Here is a 13,762-nt window from a genome sequence, read left to right on the forward strand (position 1 = left end):
AATGGCTCCTCTGATCTCCTACCAGGTCATTTCTTTATTCATGGACCTTAGTCAGAGAGTGAGGAAACAACCAGAACTGTCTTTTATAGCAGGAACAGTGATGAGGGGATTATAGGACGAGGGTCCCCACCCCCTCTATCACTCATCGCCATCTTCCCAACACAAGAAGTACTGCACTTCCTTATTTAGTCCATGATTTAGTCATGAAGAACAGCGGGGCTGAGCCCCACCAGAGGTCAGAGAGTGAGGATGGGGGGAGAACAACCAAGATGAAGACTGGACTGATCCTGAAGACCACCATCATTGGGGTATTGACTCCTCCCTCATTATCACTTTCTGTTTAAGGGTCCAAAGTTGGAGGATGTTATCACATTATTATCACCATGTAAAAGTCTGTGCTCCAATCACATCATCCGATATACAATGTCCAGCTGGGAGCAAATGGGTGTAACAAAAGAGAATCCATATTATGTGTATATATAACAGTGGGGGGAGGGGGAGAGCAGAAGTCAGGAGTATGGAATGTTCCCATGACTGGATCCATCTGTAGGAAACACACACACTGACTGAATCCATTGTTTCTATGTGTTTATCAGATGATGGGGGATCTAGGTGGATCCTCCGTACTGCTCTCTCCTTTACAATAAAGTCTCCTCTTACCCGGTGATGTGAGGGGCGGCTGATTGTCCATCATGACGTCCTTGTAGTGATCCTTGTGTCCTTCTAAATACTCCCACTCCTCCATGGAGAAATAGACAGTGACATCCTGACACCTTATAGGAACCTGACACACACAATGATACAGTCACCATCCAGACACATCCCTTGTCTGTTACTGGAGAATGTCCCAGAATTCCCGGCCCCGCTCACCTCTCCTGTCAGCAGCTCCATCATCTTCTTGGTGACTTCTAGAATCTTCTGCATGTTGTGTCTCTCAGGGTTTAGGGAGTCACATGGAGGCACTGTGATGGTCATATGATCACCTGACTTCAGAGGAGGAAATCTCTGTATTGAGGAACCAATAGGAATATCATGTTAGACTCCCAGAATCCTCCTCACCTCTCCAGTCAGGTCTGTGTTTTATTAATAGAGATGAGAGTGATGTCATGTGACCTCCCAGAATCCTCCTCACCTCTCCGGTCAGGTCTGTGTTTTATTAATAGAGATAAGAGTGATGTCATGTGACCTCCCAGAATCCTCCTCACCTCTCCGGTCAGGTCTGTGTTTTATTAATAGAGATAAGAGTGATGTCATGTGACCTCCCAGAATCCTCCTCACCTCTCCGGTCAGCAGGTAGATGATCTCCAGGGTGAGGTTTAGTATCCTCTCAGTCATGTGACTCTGGTCCTCCTCCATCCTCATTGGTGGGGTCATGTGGTTTTCTCTGTAGATGGATAGCAGAGAATTATCTGGACTGTATTGGTTGTATAATATCAGGGTGGGGATATAAGGGGGTAATAGACGGGCTGCTCTCAGTGGGAGATGGAACATGTAGATCAGGTTACTTAGTGTTTGTTGTGTTTCCTGCAGGTCTGTAATATCAGGAAAATCCTTGTTTTCTTGTCCTTTGACTGGAGACAGATATGTGTATATGAAGCTCCAACAGGCTAAATACAGAGTCAGAAGCTGCAGACATCACAGGGGGTCCCTATACCTGGTGGGGGGGTCTGAGAGCAGCCATGATATCAGTACATTGGAGCTGGTGATAGTGAGAGGTATTGAGGAGCCAAATGTACCCGGTTCAGTCTAGTTTGTAAATAGAGCGGCCTGGGATACATGGTAAGAGGGAACTTCCACAACAAAAACAAGACTGTGTGGGGTCCTCCTTACAAATACATAGCAGACCCTTATCCTGGATGGGAGTCTGGTATAGATATACATGGGGGAAGCCCACACAATAAAGAAGGCTGGGGTCCTCCCCAGATCACGCACCCCTCCCCTAAACCATGCCAGCCATGTGCCCTCATAATGGGGAGTGTATCTTGTAAAGGACCTCTTCCCCACAACCCTGACCCAGGGGGGTCTCCTGGTGGGGGACATATTGGAATCTGGAATCCCCCCTTCAAATAAGAGTGCTCTCAGCTACCTCCCCCACATGAATGTGTAAGGGTGCGTATACCCCGGGGTACTCATTCAGAAAGAAATAATGTAAATAAAGACGTCACCCACATCACATGACTCGTCCTTTATTAATAAACAAAGATTCCCCCAAAGTAATCCCTCGTCACTCATCCAACAATGCAGATCTACATCATTAATACTGAACAATGCCCAATGAGAAAACACATGCTGACCACCAACACCATCTGTTTCCAGAGACTACTCACCATGGATGACAACTCACAGTGACTATGGAGGAAGAGGACGGACGTGACTATAGAGGAAGAGGACGGACGTGACTATGGAGGAAGAGGACGGACGTGACTATGGAGGAAGAGGACGGACGTGACTATGGAGGATGAGGACGGATGTGACTATGGAGGACGAGGACAGACGTGACTATGGAGGACGAGGACAGACGTGACTATGGAGGAAGAGGACGGACGTGGCTATGGAGGAAGAGGACGGACCTGACTATGGAGGATGAGGACGGACCTGACTATGGAGGATGAGGACGGACGTGACTATGGAGGAAGAGGACGGACGTGACTATGGAGGAAGAGGACAGACGTGACTATGGAGGACGAGGACGGATGTGACTATGGAGGACGAGGACAGACATGACTATGGAGGAAGAGGACGGACATGACTATGGAGGAAGAGGGCGGATGTGACTATGGAGGAAGAGGGCGGATGTGACTATGGAGGATGAGGACGGATGTGACTATGGAGGACGAGGACAGACATGACTATGGAGGAAGAGGACGGACGTGACTATGGAGGATGAGGACGGATGTGACTATGGAGGAAGAGGACGGACATGACGGAGGATTACTGGGTGTAAATAAAAAATCACATCTCATTACCTCCTCTGCTGCCACTTCCACCAATGTTTCCGCTATACTTTGTACCTCATGGAATTTCCTGTCTGTACCTGACATCACTTCCTGTCTGTACCTGACATCACTTCCTGTCTTCCATAGAGTCTTCCTGTTTGTGTAAAGGCGAGAACATCACCTTGTGGAGCTCAGAGGAACTGCAACCCAGAGAAATGTCTCCCTGAACATGGTCTTGTGCTATGAGTTCAGCTTTTTGAATGTTTTCTTGTAACATTTGCCCATTAATTATCCTTTGTGGGGAAGTTACAGACCTGGGTTATCCAATCTAATCCATATGATGGCAATCAGCCTATAAAACCCTCCATAACTCAGCAGCAATGTCCCGAGGCTTCCATCTTTCTTAAGAATAACAAAAACTATTGATATTATTGTCTCTGCCTGGGGCCATAGTTGGGCCTGGAGGTGACTTGTCACATGAAGGATTCTCATCAGCTGCACTCTGTAATTCGCTTCCTCTTGATATTTCATTCTGTTGATGATGAAATAACTCCATACACATGATCTCCTCCTGATAAACCAAACTCCTGAAATATGTTTCACCCAAATGGGCTCGTTCACATAGAGTAGGGTTGGGGCTACTCTATCCTTGTAAACGAGCCCATTGGGGTGACACACAGAATAAAATATGAAGAATGGGCTGATTACGGAGTGTGACTCTTCATCTTCTTGTAGACGGTATAGTCTCAGATGAGAACACAGGAGACCAAGTCCATATCTCATGCTTCCTAATTTATAGAGATAAGTATGTGGGCTCTAACCCTGTCCAATCACCTCTGGGGGGTGTTCCCTCCTCAGTCCTGGGGTTGGTTCTGTCTTCTGAAGGTGCCATGGGCTATATTATTATTATTATTATACAGTATTTATAAAGCTCCAATAGTTCGCTCAGCGCTGTACATTACAAAGGGGGACAGAACATGTGACAGAACAATACCAATACAATGCAAAACATGAGGGGATTGAGGGCCCTGCTCCTTGGAGCTTACAATCTAGGAGGGAGGGGATGGTGGCACAGAAGGAGATAGCTGTGGGGGATGGAGTGGTAGGAAGAGTGGAGGAGGTCAGCAAGTTAGCAGGGGGTGGGGTAGGCTTCCCTGAAGAGATGGGTTTTCAGGGTGCGCCTAAAGAAGAGGAGAGTAGGTGATAATCTGATGGGTTGGGGCAGGGAGTTCCAGAGGATGGGTGACACCCTGGAGAAGTCCTGGAGGCGGGCATGGGAGGAGGAGACCAGGGAACTAGAGAGAAGGAGGTCTTGTGAGGAGCGGAGTGTGCGTGTTGGGCGGTACTTGGATATTAGGTCAGTGATGTAGTTCGGGGCAGTATGGTGGACAGCTTTGTACGTCAGTGTTAGGATTTTAAATTTGATCCGTTGCACAATCGGAAGCCAGTGGAGGGATTGGCAGAGGAGGGTGGAGGACACTGAGCGGAGGCCAGTGGAGGGATTGGCAGAGGAGGGTGGAGGACACTGAGCGGAGGCCAGTGGAGGGATTGGCAGAGGAGGGTGGAGGACACTGAGCGGAGGCCAGTGGAGGGATTGGCAGAGGGGGGTGGAAGCCAGTGGAGGGATTGACAGAGGGGGGTGGCGGAGATGGAGCCATTGGAAAGGTGAATGAGTCTGGCAGCCATATTCAGGATGGACTGAAGCGGGGATAGCCAGCGGTGAGGCAGGCCAGTGAGGAGGGAGTTGCAGTAGTCGAGTCGTGATATGATGAGGGAGTGGATGAGCTGTTTAGTGGTTTCTGGGGTTAGGAATGTGCGGATTTTGGCGATGTTGCGGAGGTGGAGTCTGCACGAGTTTGTTAAAGATTGGACTTGGGGCTGGAAGGATAGGTTGGAGTCCAGAATGACACCAAGTACTCTGGCCTGCAGGGCAGGTTTGATGGTGACATTGTTGGATGTGATGGAGAAGTCAATGGGGGGTGGGGTCCGGGCTGGGGGGGAAGACAAGAAACTCGGTTTTGGAGAGGTTCAGTTTAAGGAAGTGGAGTGACATCCAGTCTGATATGTCGCTCAGTAGGTGTGTGATTCGGGCAAAGACCGAGGGGGTGAGGTGGGGGGTTGAGAGATAGATTTGTGTGTAGATAGATAGATATGCACCCAATGTTTCTGGTGTCTGGGTTGGTGATGTGATTTCCAACACCATTGCTTAAGTCTGATCACAACATATTCATTCACAGCATGGCTGTCATGAGCAGACCCCATAGAACCATGTTGGGGCCCCTCTGGGATTCTGTACTCCTGACACATACCATTTTATATAAGAAGGACAATCCTTTGCAGCCAGTGAGGAGCCCAATGTGCACAAATCTCTTCTCCCCACTGGGGTCGTAGTCAGCACATCAAAATATTTACTTTGAGGCTCAGTGAGGTGACAGATCATTCATCCGTATCTATGTCTACAGGGATGTCAGATCATTATTGCCATCTAGGTGTTCATTCCTCCAATCTTCACACTCCAGAGCCGACTATTCAGATTTTTATATTATGACCATTTGTCTTCTACTGACCACTAAATGAAGAGAACACTGTATCTGTAATACTGAACATTGAATTCCAGGAATATCTGTCATATCATGCCACCTTTACAGGGTATGTTACATCCCAACCATTGCTGGTGTCCTCCATGTCTATGGTCACCTTACAGAGAGTATCTGAGCTGTTCCAGAAGGTTCTGCCAACATTCCATACCAAACCCTTATCTGAGCATGGCCAGGCCATGAAACAAGTGGGGAGGGGGTGTATTTCCTCCTTCTTGGACCATACCAGGTGACATACCCTCAACATTGAGATGAGGACTTGCCGGGGGGGACAAGGTTAAGGGTCTCTTCCTCTATACCTCTATTCACTCAGAAAAAGAGAAATTGTAAAGAAAAAGAATTATCAGAAATGTCCTATGCTGTACATTAATGTCAATCATGAAATCTGATGCCCACCAAAATAAAAAATCTGATGTAATATGGGGATCAGGAGCCATTTCTCATCTGGGGTTCCTTGTATCCATATAACAGATGTGTGACAGGACTAAATCTGCAATTACATTTTACTGCAAAATCAAAGATGACAAAATCCCTCCCCGAGCAGTCATATATTTCTGTCCCCCTTGGTGGGAGTGGAGGTGACCCCTCTATAAGGATCTACAGTCCATACACACCCAGCACAAGGCCGGGGTCACACTACCAGACGCTTCTCGGGGCTGCAGTTCCTCTGATTTCCACAAGGTGGGGATCTCACTTCTACCCAGACAGGAAGTCTCTATTGAAGACAGGAAGTGATGTCAGGTACAGACAGGATGTGATGTCAGGTACAGGCAGGAAGTAGAGAGGAGACGTTGCTAGAAGTGGCAGCAGAGGAGGTAATAAGATGTTATTTCCTATTTACACCTAGTAACTTCCCGTCATGTCCGTCCTCTTCCTTCATAGTCATGTCCGTCCTCTTCCTCCATAGTCATGTCCGTCCTCTTCCTCCATAGTCATTGTGATATCTTTTATCTCCAGCAGATGATGATACACACATATATAGTGTGGGAACCCAGATTAACGCCTTCAGGGGGAGGATTTGATGATAATATATTTGCTCCCAAAGCTGGCCTACATGGTTCAGTTTTATCGTTCAGCCAGCGGGATGACCATAAAAACTGAAGGGATTCCCCCATCCACACATTGGAGGTGGATGGTGGAATCCTCCCCGCTGCACTCTTGTATTCTGACAATGGGGGGCTCCTCTGCTCTCAGAATACACAGATCAGCACTGAAGCTATTGGCTGCAGCCGCTGGGGGAGTGGCTTTTATCCGGCAGTGGCCACACATGGATGGAAATGTGAGCGATCCCTGCTGAACCAGCTGAATTTCCATGGATCTATGGTCACCTTCAGTGACTTCCTCCCCTCCCCCTCATCTCCTTCATGATGGAAGTCATGCTGAGATCATCTCCCATTGGCTGAGCAATATTCTCATTTGTCTCTCAGCTCCTTCTTGCTATTCCTCGTCCTGCCTGTTGTTTCCTTGGATTGATTTTCTGTGTAGTGACCCCGGCTTGGTCTCTTGGATGCGCTCGTCTGTTGCTTGCCCTGACCTTTCTCCTGATTCCTGGATCTCCTCCTCATCTCTCCTCCATATCCTCTTACACAGCTTTTCTCCACACCTGCAGTGACCCTGGGGGGAGGAAACTTGGCACCAGCACGCCGCCAAATCCATCCCCACCATTAGGGGCTCTGGAGACAATTGTCTGCTATTTACACTCCGTTCCTCCGCACGTCACCTGATCACATGACAGCTTACTTCCACAGATTCCGGACAGATTTCTGGATGGTAAAGGTCAAAGGTCACTCTTCAGTTTAGGAGAGGTAGGACGCACCCAGGAACAAGGATTTGGTTTGCATGGGAGCCTCATATAGAGGACCCCTCAAATCTCCCCATCCAAATGTTCCTCCATCCAGAGTCTATATGTCCTATGACATCACACTGACCTCACAGCTCCTCCTCCCAATGTCCCTCCATCCAGAGTCAAAGAATCCTATGACATCACCCTGACCTCACAGCTCCTCCTCCCAATGTCCCTCCATCCAGAGTCAGAGAATCCTATGACATCACACTGACCTCACAGCTCCTTCTCCCAATGTCCCTCCATCCAGAGTCAGAGAATCCTATGACATCACACTGACCTTACAGCCCCTCCTCCCAATGTCTCTCCATTCAGAGCCCGAGAATCCTATGACATCACACTGACCTCACAGCTCCTCCTCCCAATGTCCCTCCATCCAGAGTCAGAGAATCCTATGACATCACACTGACCTCACAGCTCCTCCTCCCAATGTCCCTCCATCCAGAGTCAGAGAATCCTATGACATCACACTGACCTTACAGCCCCTCCTCCCAATGTCTCTCCATTCAGAGCCCGAGAATCCTATGACATCACACTGACCTCACAGCTCCTCCTCCCAATGTCCCTCCATCCAGAGTCAAAGAATCCTATGACATCACCCTGACCTCACAGCTCCTCCTCCCAATGTCCCTCCATCCAGAGTCAGAGAATCCTATGACATCACACTGACCTCACAGTTCCTCCTCCCAATGTCCCTCCATCCAGAATCAGAGAATCCTTTGACATCACACTGACCTTACAGCCCCTCCTCCCAATGTCTCTCCATTCAGAGCCCGAGAATCCTATGACATCAAACTGACCTCATAGCTCTTAGGATGTGGGGGGCCCTTGACATCCTCAGTAGCAAAGTTGAACTGTTGTATGTAGTTGTCACGTGTTGTATGTAATGACGCCAGAATTGACACATTTTTAACCTATGGAATATGGGGGTCCTGTGTGGGTGTATTATACCTCAGACTGAAATGGGGCTTTAATAAAATGGGGACTTGAAAGGTAAGGTGAGGAGGATTCTGGGAATATCATTTGATTTTACTATTTGTGTTCAGATCTAGAGTTTAAAAAATCTATACTGGACGAAGGTATGTTCCCCTACACACCATCTGACCAATTGATGAATCTAAAATATATAACCTTTATTCAAACATATAAACAACGTATGCTCAGCTGTAATTGATGGCTTTATATAATCCCATTTTAGATGAAGTGACGGCATACAAGGAGGTCCTGTAGTTTGATCATAAGCCTATCAGCTTGACTCTATAATCTCTGTTAAGGAAATGGAGTTCCCCCCCCCTGGACAAAACTAATTGGATTGTATAATCTGTCTTGTTACATATATGTAATATGGGTACACTCATCCACAGGCCTGAATGTCATCCTCTCGTGGATAAGCCCCATACATCACCATATCCAGAAAAAATACCTCACTGTCTTGAGGAATGCAAATGATGCTTTGTAAAACGCAAACCTCTCCAAAAAAATGGAGCGGAGTGAATACCATGTGCATTGAAAAAGTGATCCCAAAGAAAAAAGAATCTCTACATGTTTCACTCCAGAAAACAGAGCTTTGTCAGGGATACAAAGAACCAAAATAGGTCACATAGTGGGTGGAAGTTGTGCTCAGCTGCACACGGTGGCACAATGGCACCTATCATTTGTTTCACCTCTATATATAGAGATGATCATCAAAATGCCCCCCCATCACACACAGAAGGAAGGAAGGTAAATCCTTCATTTACACCATGAGGTGCCCTTGATCCTAAACGGAAGATCCATTCTGCAAAAGACATTTATCTCGGCCTCCTTTTCTAGGACCTAGATTATATTTGTCAATAATCCAAAAGTCGAGATGCAGCTTACCATCATGTTTTTGTATCATATGTCTTGCTGCTGGTCTACCCTTGTTTGGAGCAATATCATTCACATGTTCAAGAACTCTTCTCCTAAAGGGGCAAATTGCTTTTCCTACATATATTAGGGGGCATGGGCATTTTAAAGCATAAATCCCCCCCTCTGCGCTGCAATTATAGCAATCTCTTATTTTAATAATCTCCCCATTTTTAGGAGTAACAAACTCCTTGGTATTGCTGAAGAAAGTCCGTGCCTTACAGTGACCACACCTGAAACTACCTTTTGGTTTCTCAGGCAGCCAAGTGTGTTTCATTGATGTATTAGAGGTTTTTCTAGATGACTATGTACTAACATGTCTCTCAAATTCCTCCCCCGCCTGTAGGTTATCTTGGGGTCTGTAGATAGGATCTGTGATAGATATTTGTCCTCACACAAAATGTTCCAATATCTATGATGTTGAAACTCTGCCCTGATTGATTTGAATATTTACCTATGATACACATGCCTTGCTGGTCATCCACTTTTATGTTTTTCTTTTCTTTTTTTTGTATAATCTGTTTTTATTAAAGATTTTAAAAATAGAAGGTAAAGAAACAGTAAGGATAAAGACACACAGAAACATATAGGGCAGATATCAATATTAGAAAAGGTTCCAATAGCAGATCCAGCGTACAATGATGTAATACAAGTATAGGTCCAGCACGTGGTACAGTACAGATGACATGCCACATACCCCCCACCCACTGTCAGGGCAGCGAGAAGCTGCACAAAACTTATCACCCATAGATCTGACCACCACGCAGGAGCTACGTCTCTGCTCGAGGCCAGCCAATCTCAGGGCAAAAGATCAAACATGCCCCCCCAGTATACTTCAAGCTTCAAACTTAGACAGTAAAAATACCATTATATAGCACAAAAGGCATTTGCAGAAACTCAGCACTCGTGTGAGAAGGCGGAGAAAATACAAATAATCCAGAGAAAAGAAAAATAAAAGAGGGGAAAAAAAGAAAGAGTACTAGAGGCCGTATAGGGCCAGTAGAATAGGAATAGTAACACAGGATTGAGGGCACGATGCTCATGCTAAAACAGGAGGGGGACAATTCAGGGAGCAGAACCTTGGAGAGACCCACCACATGGCAAGCTGGCCATAGAGTTTCTGGGTCTAGGCATGCAGAGGGACACCAGCTGCGGGAGGGGGGGTCTGGAAGCCCAGATGGGGGACCCAAGGAAAGGATTGAGAATTGTAGAGAGCCCGTATCTGGAGGAGAGTCAACTGGGTCCTCTAATTCCATAGAGTAGTACAACCACCCATCCCAAATGCCATGAAATTTCTCAAGGTTGTTTTTGACAGTATGGTTCCAGCGTTCGGCCTGATAGACCCTTTCAACCTCTTGCTTCCACTCTGCTACTGTAGGGCATCTACTCTGCTTCCATAGGCATGGTACTAGGCACTTAGCAGCATTCAAAAGATGCAGAGTAACACTATGTTTATACGTTTTGATTGAGGAAGGGGTGCCATGAAACAGATAGTGTAGAGGGGTGAAATCAATAGGTTGAAAGGTCGTTTTCTGGATCCAGGGGGAAATATCCCTCAAATACTTTTGAATCTTGGGGCAATGCCACCAAAGATGTAAAAAGGTGCCTTCCTGAGGACACCCCTGCCATCATCTATTATCAGACCCAGGGAAAATCTTAGCTAGCCGAGAAGGTGTCCTGTACCACCTAGATAAAAACTTATATCACGGCTCTTGTGTTTTGAAACTAATGGACAAAGCATTGTAGTAGCAATTATGGCAAACCAGAAAACTCCAGACATGGACTTGAGGAATACAAATGATTTATTAAAAACAGTGCTGTTTTGACCCAGCCGGGCACAAGCCTGCAAAGCTGAGTGAGTTATAGAAAACTTCTTACAAGCGTATATACCAACGATTACGTCACAATACATACATTCCTCTTTCACTTCCTATATTTTCAACAGGACTCCTAAACTCTGCAGAATAACCTTGGACAGCAGCTGCAGATAAGAATACCAGCTAGGAGCCGGTACACAGTATTCACAGGAAATAAGGGAGGAGGGTCTATGATCCAAAAACCTTGCAAGCAGATACTGAAGTGTGGGGTCTTGTGAGCTACTATGGTGTATGCTAAAATATTTAAAGATTACCAATACTGTGTGGTAAAATCGATACAATAATGAGATTATCAGAAAAATTGTGTAAAGAAATATGAGAAAATGAGTGGTTCGCTTACACTATACACATCCTCATACCATTGTGTCATAGAATATAAAGTCAGAAGTGGTGTCGTTCTCCACTACCAATTGCAAAAATGTAAATAAATAAATAATTGTCCAGCTTCAATAGAGTGTATATTATGCACACTTTCGAAGCTGGACTGTTATTTATTTAATATTTATTTATTCACATTTTTGCAATTGGTAGTGGAGCGCGACACCACTTCTGACTTGCAAGCAGATCCTGTTAGAAATGTTACGGTTTAAAGGGGAACTCTGCCATATCTGGGTGCTACCACATTCCCCCCTTTGATGCTATCGTAGCGAAAGTTTGAATGAGATAAAGCATCACCAATTAACCACTAACTACCCAAATCATACGGGTCTAAGGGCAGACTTACTGATCTTGGACAGCTAGGGGTTGATATTACCACATGGCCATTACATGGATTGCAGTCTTACTATTGGACAGCTGGATAAGCTCGGCAAGGACTAAAGGCTAGCGTCATGACTTTCCTCTCCCCATGTTCCCCATGCTACACAACTCCACTGAGGACAGTCATTTCAGAATTCATTATTGCAGCCATTTCCTCGCTTCCCTAAGTAAATATACTTACCATTTGCTAGGTACTCCCTTTCCCATTCTAACCCCCCCCCCCCCCGCAACCTTTCCTGGGGGAATAGTTTAGGTTAATAGCAGAGCATACATCAAAGATCCGGCTCGCTGCAGCATTGGGATTGGTTATCAGGGTACGGTTTATCAGCTTGCCTGTGGAGCTGTATCTCCATATGGTCAACCAGGTTTTAGTGGGTCTATAGGTGGGGTCATAACAGGTTACCTGGTTCCCTACCGTGCACATTGAATACGTTGTTTCATTATGTACACAAGTGTCAGTCATTGTTCCCTCACCTTGATAATGAGGATGCCATAGTAACATTCTAGTGGTTACAGATCCTACTCTTGTAGTCTCCATACATGGGTCACATGATCTGCCCTCCCCCCTATCGTTCTAGTCAGGGTTATTACTATGGCTACCAGCATTTTATTAAAACATTTTTATCAGGCATCCTATCGGTGTATATTCCCATCTTGTGCTGTGCATTGGCCAGTCAGCTTCCAGGTGTGACTGGAGCAGAGCTGGAATTCTTCCTTCTGGTCAGATGTAACCTTTTCTTCCACCATGCGTAGACTCAACAGCTTCCAGGTATGTGCTGAGAGCAGGGCTGGAGTCCTTCCTTCTGGTCAGATGTAACCTTTTCTTCCACCATGTGTAGACTCAACAGCTTCCAGGTATGTGCTGAGAGCAGGGCTGGAATTCTTCCTTCTGGTCAGATGTAACCTTTTCTTCCACCATGTGTAGACTCAACAGCTTCCAGGTGTGACTGGAGCAGAGCTGGAATTCTTCCTTCTGGTCAGATGTAACCTTTTCTTCCACCATGCGTAGACTCAACAGCTTCCAGGTATGACTGGAGCAGAGCTGGAATTCTTCCTTCTGGTCAGATGTAACCTTTTCTTCCACCATGTGTAGACTCAACAGCTTCCAGGTATGTGCTGAGAGCAGGGCTGGAGTCCTTCCTTCTGATCTCTTTGGTCAGCTTCAGCTTTAAGGGGTCTTGAGGGTCTGCTTTACTCAGCCAGGAATCTGTGGTGATCCCACAGATTCCTGGCTGAGCAGCTCACTTTGCTCTGGAGTGGTGTATCCAGGGGGTCACCTTGGCCACCTTGATGGCTGTGGGAGTGGATAGCAGAACAGTGTAAGGACCTCTATCTGTGCCCTAAAGGGATTACGCTCCACTCCTTTACCCACACTGCATCTCCTGGTGCAAAAGGATGGACGGGGTTGGACAGGCGTATGGGGAGTTTCTCTTGAACCCACTTCTCTATATCCTGCATGTTCTCCCCCAATTTCTGTAACAGTTCATGGTTCACCACCCTTCCTATCTGGTGTAAGTCTCCCTTGATACCTCCAATGATGGGTGGGGGCCTACCATATAGTAATTCAAAAGGGGACAAATTTGTCCTCTTTGTTGTAGTACTCCAGATTCTCAACAAGGCAATGGGCAGCATCAAGGTCCACTTCATTTGGGTTTCCTGACAGAGTTTTGCCAGTTGTAACGTTAGGGTGCGGTTCATTCTTTCCACTTTTCCAGATCTTTGAGGCCTGTATATGGTGTGTAGTCTCCAAGTGGTCTTGAGTATGGCTGCAAATATCTGAAGGCACTTGTGAACAAAGGCAGAACCATTGTCTGAGCCTATGGAGGAGGGATCTTCATATCTAGGGATAATTTCCTGTATTAG

At 46.3% G+C, this 13,762-nt stretch overlaps 1 protein-coding gene and 1 long non-coding RNA gene across 2 annotated transcripts in view; both read right to left on the reverse strand.

The window, feature by feature from the left end:
• LOC149445449 (uncharacterized) overlaps positions 1 to 13,762 on the reverse strand; it is a 71,716-nt gene that overhangs the window by 1,027 nt on the left and 56,927 nt on the right. The gene's annotated exons all lie outside the window — the stretch shown is intronic.
• On the reverse strand, positions 880 to 3,079 carry LOC149445450 (uncharacterized). Its single transcript, XR_016306399.1, has 3 exons — positions 2,967 to 3,079; positions 1,279 to 1,384; positions 880 to 1,005 (listed from the first exon to the last, which is right to left on the reverse strand). It is a non-coding gene; the product is annotated as an uncharacterized LOC149445450 (long non-coding RNA).

This window comes from Staurois parvus, unplaced genomic scaffold, assembly GCF_062004578.1.
Source record: "Staurois parvus isolate SC_StPar_1 unplaced genomic scaffold, SC_StPar_1.0 ptg000720l, whole genome shotgun sequence".
NCBI lineage: Eukaryota > Metazoa > Chordata > Amphibia > Anura > Ranidae > Staurois > Staurois parvus.